We start from the raw sequence: 7058 nt of genomic DNA, 5'->3' as shown, positions 1-7058 counted from the left end.
CCCCTACAATAGGTAGTCTGGTCTCTCCCTGCAAGAAGGTGATGGTGCCAGGGGAATGTCTAGTTGTACGTGCAGCGGTACCCCCGTGAGGGCTGCTGATTGACTCTATAGAAAAATTGGTTGGAGATCAATACTCACTATTAGTAAACACAACACTGGGTGTTCAATATACCTGTGTGATGTCCCAAAATTTGCAGGCTCACCAATAATAATAATAAGTGCGATCTCTGTGCCTAAAATACTATAGAGAGAAAAAAATTTTTCAGGGGAAGACTCCCACTGAGAAGAGACACAGGCGGACCATGCTGCTTAATAAGGGATACATTTTATTAGAAAAATATATTTAATACAAAAAGAGCCAAGACCAGGTACCCACCACCAACACCAAGATCATATTAAAATTCGACAACGTTGTCTGTTTAAGATCAGCTGCATCACGCTTCAATCATGCATGCACACACCTGTAACAGAGTTGCCACCCCATCCCTTTAAACCCGAACACATATGAATTACACATGTTCTGAGGCTAATTAAATGCAGATAAGGCACCAAGTGAGTTTAATTACCACCTTAATCAGCCACAGAAGCTGTGTAATTCATATGTGTTCGGGTTTAAAAGGATGAGGTGGCAACCATAACCTGTAACAAGGCTATTAATGGGATTAAATAATATTTGTGGATCAGACTAATGGTTTCAGTGACATGCACCATACATGACAAAGTCCGTCCAGTCACTGTATTTAGATAGAAACCCTTTTAACAAAAGACCCCTGTTTGAAGGGTAGTTGATTGCGTCAATTTGCTAGTCCCACAGAGACAGCCTTAGTTATGTCCTGTACACACGGTCGGATTTTCCGACGGAAAATGTGTGATAGGACCTTGTTGTCGGAAATTCCGACCATGTGTAGGCTCCATCACACATTTTCAATTGGATTTTCCAACACACAAAGTTTGAGAGCAAGATATAAAATTTTCCGACAACAAAATCCGTTGTCAGAAATTCCGATCGTGTGTACACAAATCCGACAGACAAAGTGCCACGCATGCTCAGAATAAATAAAGAGATGAAAGCTATTGGCCACTGCCCCGTTTATTGTCCCGACGTACGTGTTTTACGTCGCCGCATTTAGAAAGATCAACTTTGTGTGACCGTGTGTATGCAAGACAAGTTTGAGCCAACATCCGTCGGAAAAAATCCTAGGATTTTCATGTTGGAATGTCCGAACAAAGTCCGACCGTGTGTACGGGGCATTAGAGTTGTAACAAGACATAGCTGCCAGTGTGGAGAGATGATTATAGTCCACAGTTAGTATCCAGTCCAAAGACAAAGAAATATACAAGGCATATACAAGGCATCACCACTAGATGTCATCTCCCATATAAAACATCACACTCTCTTTCTCTTCCACTATTCAGAGGCACTCAATTATGGCCATACATTTGCAGACACGGATCAATACGTTTTTTGCAAAGTTAGAATTAAAAATAAAACAGGTTGATTTAATAAATATCTCAAATAGTAAAGATATAGAATCAGACCTACATAACGATAGACAACGCAGAGAGGACAAAAAAGGGGGACTGAATAAAGATTATGCGACTAATTAATTGCTATGCAACTTTTTCAGCAAACAGTCGCATATATCACTATGGATTGATTAGGGCTGAAAGACTGTGTATGTCTTTCTATATCTTTTATTACTATACTTTACTTTATACACAGCGGCTGTATTCAACAGAACAAAAGATATTCACATAATGTGACATGTGTCCAATGCGGCTCAAAACAATGCAGATAGACTACTCATTCCGGATAGGGCCTAAACTTGCGTCAGGTAGATTTACTTTAGGATAGTCAAAAATTATTATGAAAGTTATGCGATTAATACTTTCAGGATCACGCAAATTTAGCTAAACCTGGAAAAACGCATGTTTCATTATAAATTGATTTGAGCCCAAGGGGGATGCATATATGAATCTTAGTTAGTCGAATAACAGCTGCCTAATGTAAATAACTTTATACACAGCAGCTGCATTCCATAAAATAAAAGATATTCACATAATTCAGCATGCATTCAATGTGGCTCAAAACAACGCAGATAAACTACTCATTCCAGATAGGGCCTAAACTTGCAGTATATATATATATATATATATATATATATATATTTACTTTAAAGTAGTCAACAGATATGGAAATTATGCGATTCTTGATTCCAAGATCACATAAATTTAGCTATACCTTAAAAAAAAACGCATGTTTCAATAAAAATTAGATTAGGCCCAGAGAGGATGCATGTATTTATCTTAAGTAGTTGAATAAGGTATATAAAGAAGTTATATAAAGAAACCATATACCTCAGATGTATATCATATATTGTTAGGCCCTAATCAATCCAAAAAGGGCTGGAGGCTACATTCTGTGTTTAGGCCTTGAGGCGTGAGTGTTTTTAATCGGAAGATCCACATCTTCTCCTTTTGGAGCAGGATCGTGTCAAAATCGCCCCTACGTGTAGATAAATTTAAGGTATAGATCCGTTTGATATGGATGTCAGCGCTATTGCCATTATGGTAATCTGCGAAGTGTAACGCAAGTGGGGGCATGTCCTCTCTTTTTTGTTTGTTATCTTCTTTGACTGCTTTTTTTATGCTTCTTAAATTTTCCCCGATGCGAACCCAGAGCTGTCTTTTGGTTTTTCCAATGTAATATTTGTGACATGGACACTCCAGCATGTAAATAACCCTGGAGGTTGCACAATTAATACAATTCTTAATTTGGAATGAGACACTCCGAGTCGCATCAGTGAACATTGTAGTCTTCTCAAAAAATTTGCATACCTGGCAATGTCCACAGGCATACATTCCCTTGAGGGGGGGCAAATCTGATAACCAATCTGTCTTTCTTTTTCTGGTGTATTCTGAGTGTACAAGCAAATCTTTTAAATTCCTTGCTCTCCTGGCAATCATTTGAAGGCAAGGACCAACAATTTCTTTCAGCATTGACGATTTTGTCAGTAGCCCCCAGTGCTTTTGAAGTATGCCTGTTACCTGTTTCCACTGTGCCCCATAATTAGTAATAATTCTTAATGGAGCTTGCGTAGATGTTAGTTTTTTGTTTCCATTTGTGGAGACTATTTTGTCAGCCAGAAGATCCTGTCTGTTTGTCAACCAGCCCTTTTTGCGTGCTTGTTTCAAAGTTTTTTTCGGGGTAATCCCTATCTTTAAACCTTGCAAACATTTCACTAGCCTCCTTACGAAAGTCATCGTCTTTTGAGCACTTTCTTCGAAGTCGCAGAAACTGGCCCACTGGGATGCCTCTGATTAGATGATCTGGATGGTGACTTGATGCCTGCAAAAGCATGTTTGCTGCTGTGGGCTTTCTGTAGGTACAAGTCACCAGTCGTGTATCCACACGTGTAATCTGCAAGTCAAGGAAGGAAATTGTATTTGCATCTATCACATGGGTCAAAATGATGTTTCTGTCATTCTTATTTAGAGTCGACAGAAACTCGTCAAGTTCTTCACGGTCACCCAGCCATACCATGATGATATCATCAATATACCTCAGCCAGGTCAGTACTCCGCTGAGGTACATTGGCATCTTATAGACCACATCCCGTTCCCACAGGCTCAGGTGGAGGCAAGCATATGAGGGGGCCCAGGGAGCTCCCATCGCTGTGCCCCTCGGTTGCTGATAGTATCCATTGAGGAATTGGAAATAGTTGTTGGTCAATGCCAATTCCAATAGTTCTAAGGTGAATTCATTTTGTGCCCCGAAGTCAGGATGCGCTGTTTCCAGAAAGAAAGAAACCGCTCTGAGGTCCTAGTCGTGGGGTATCGACGTGTAAAGTGATTCCACGTCGATACCCACAAGTAGGGCCTCAGGCGGTATCTCCAAATCATGTAACTTAGCCAAAACGTCGCGAGTATTGCGAACGTACGAAGGCAAAGAGGTCACCAAAGTTTTTATGAAGGAATCAACATATCTCCCAATCCTTTCTAGAGGGCCTTTTATTGCCGAGACAATGGCATGCCGGGGGATTATCGAGGGATTTATGGAGTTTGGGGATTATATAAAAGGTGGGATTATTATATTCTCCCACCCTCAGATAATCCCATTCCTTCTTTGATAGGAGGTTCACTTCGTGGCCCAAGAAAAGTTATTGGTTTATTTTCTTGACTAATGCAGGAAAGGGGTTACCTGGCAGCTTCCAGTAGGTGGTGGTATCACTTAGCTGCCGAAAAACCTCTCCTTCGTACATGTCAGCTGACATTAAAACCACGTTACCTCCCTTGTCACTAGACTTTACTATCAAGTCGTCCGCACGTTCAATATCAGAAAGTGCTTGTCTATCCTGACTTGATAGATTATCTGGGCCACGTTGAGTCCAGTTAATTTTATTAAGGTCATCCTTTACAAAATCAAGGAACACCCTAATCCAATGGTGTTTATGCAGGGGAGGCATTTTCTTGGACTTAATTTGTAAGTTACTCGGTCTTCTAACTGGTTCAGGATTAAATTCATTGTCTCAGTCAATCTTCTCATCCAAAAGGGCAATCAGACTCTCTAGGGCTAGGCTTTCTTCTTTATCCTCCGGGGTCATAGCAGATGTAGCCCCCTTTGGCGTGGTATTATTTAGGCCAGTGTGCCAGATTTTAAATACCACCTTGCGCAAGAATAAACTGATGTCTTTGAACACTGTAAATTCGTCCATTGCTGTTGAGGGCGAAAAGGACAAACCCTTACTTAATAAATTGACGTGTCTCTCTTCTATCGGAAAAAATTGGATAAATAACAACCTTCATATCCCTCAGCAGAGACGATAAGACCGTTTGGGAATCGCAGCTATCTAGTTCTTGGTGCTGCGAGTTTTGGTCTATTTGCGAGTCTGGTAAACCCTCCCTTGAGTATTGTTTTTCCTTTCTTGTCCTTTTCCTTGGTCTCTTATGTCTACTCTTGCTCCTTCCTTTTGTGGGTTCCCTAAAGGGACTAAATTAGTCATATCTGTCCCATCTGCAAGTGCAAAGTCTACATTTTTAGTGTTGTCACCTTTGTCACTATCTGAAGAATATTGCCTATTTCTTGACGATTGGATGATCTATTTCTATTTCTTCTACTTTGACTGTGTCCTCTCGGGATCGTATGATGAAATATTTCACCCTTTTCAAAATCCTCAATGTTTTGCCTAAATTTTTTCTGTTTTATAGTCATTAGATGTTTCTATGTTTTTTCTATTTCCTTTCTCAAAATACTGTTATGTTTCTCAAAGTCAACTTCATTCTGTAGAGGCTCTAGTTCTTTACTGCTCTGTTCAAGTTCTGCCTTTAGCTCATCTAATTGGATCTTTTCCTCATCAACAATCAATTGGATAACAGAAAGCCCATGTTCAATGCATTTGGCTTTCCATTTCTCCATAAATCTAGGCGTATATAGGTGTTCCGCAGGCACAACCCTCTCACGCAAACCTCTTGGGATAACCCCAAATGTAATATGTGATTCCAGAGAGGAAATATTCCATTTACGATTTAAATATTTGATTGTTAATTTTTTATGTTCTTTAAAAAGTTTTTTAATAGTCTGTTCGTTGTCAGTCTTTTCGGTCACCTGTTCTCTAGTGAATGCAGTTTGTATCTCCAAGTCTATATCATCACCTATGCAATAGGCCATGATATATATCTCAGTCAATTTAGAGATCAAATATTAACCCCTAGTGCCTGTGAATAGTGGATAGAGTTGAACCACTGTTATGGCAGATTAAGCACCAGGTCTATGGCTGTAAAGATTATTGTATTGCTTTAAATAGGAGTAAATGATCAAGAAAAAGGCCAATAGGCCTATAGATCCCCTGGGGGACCACAGTGCATATAGAAAAATTGGAAAATTTGCAGGCTCACCAATAATAATAATAAGTGCGATCTCTGTGCCTAAAATACTATAGAGAGAAAAAAATTTTTCAGGGGAAGACTCCCACTGAGAAGAGACACAGGTGGACCATGCTGCTTAATAAGGGATACATTTTATTAGAAAAATATATTTAAAGAGGAGTTCCAGTCAAAAAAAAAATTAAAAGTCAGCAGCTACAAATACTGCAGCTGCTGACTTTTAATTGGACACTTACCTGTCCCAGGGTCCAGCAATGCGGGGGATCGAAGCCCCGCTCGCGGCGCCGGCATTGCAACTGTGGGCGCCGGGCTTTGGCTTCACAGCCTGGCACCCACTGCGCATGCGCGAGCGGCGCCGTGATTGGCCGCTCAGTCACCTGGGACCTGTAATGGGTCCCAGATGATTGACAGGAGGGAGGGAGGGAGCAGAGCCGAGCCCTTCCTGTGCAGAGGGGGAAGTGATGTCACCAGCCCAGGCACTGGAAGAGGCAGACTACGAGGGACCCCCTAGCAACAGGCATTTAGAGGTAAGTAAAAAAAAAAAAAAAAAAAAATCCAAATTTTTTTTGTTTTTTTTTTTAGGATTTTTCATGTAGTTTTGTTTTTTTGGGTGGAACACCACTTTAATACAAAAAGAGCCAAGACCAGGTACCCACCACCAACACCAAGATCATATTAAAATTAGACAACGTTGTCTGTTTAAGAGCAGCTGCATCAAGCTTCAATCATGCATGCACACACCTGTAACAAGGCTATTGTTAATGGGATTAAATAATATTTGTTGATCAGACTACTGGTTTCAGTGACATGAACCATACATGACAAAGTCCGTCCAGTCACTGTATTTAGCTAGAAACCCTTTTAACAAAAGACCCCTGTTTGAAGGGTAGTTGATTGAGTCAAGTTGCTAGTCCCACAGATCAGCCTTAGTTAGAGTTGTAACAAGACATAGCTGTCAGTGTGGAGAGATGATTATAGTCCACAGTTAGTATCCAGTCCAAAGACAAAGAAATACAGTTTCCCAGAATGGGATTGCAAGTATTCACAGGGTCTAACTGTTGAAAAAACAATAGCTCAATTATGTTGTTTATGAACAGACAACGTTGATTGACTCTGTACCGCACTGGCTACCCCGACTCTGCAGATCCTCTCTTACCTCTGACACCTTGGGTTCC

The sequence above is a fragment of the Aquarana catesbeiana genome, linkage group LG01 (genome assembly GCF_042186555.1).
Source record: "Aquarana catesbeiana isolate 2022-GZ linkage group LG01, ASM4218655v1, whole genome shotgun sequence".
NCBI classification, from domain to species: Eukaryota; Metazoa; Chordata; class Amphibia; order Anura; family Ranidae; genus Aquarana; species Aquarana catesbeiana.
The sequence above is the reverse complement of the archived record's forward strand: the minus strand, read 5'-3'. Positions refer to the sequence as shown.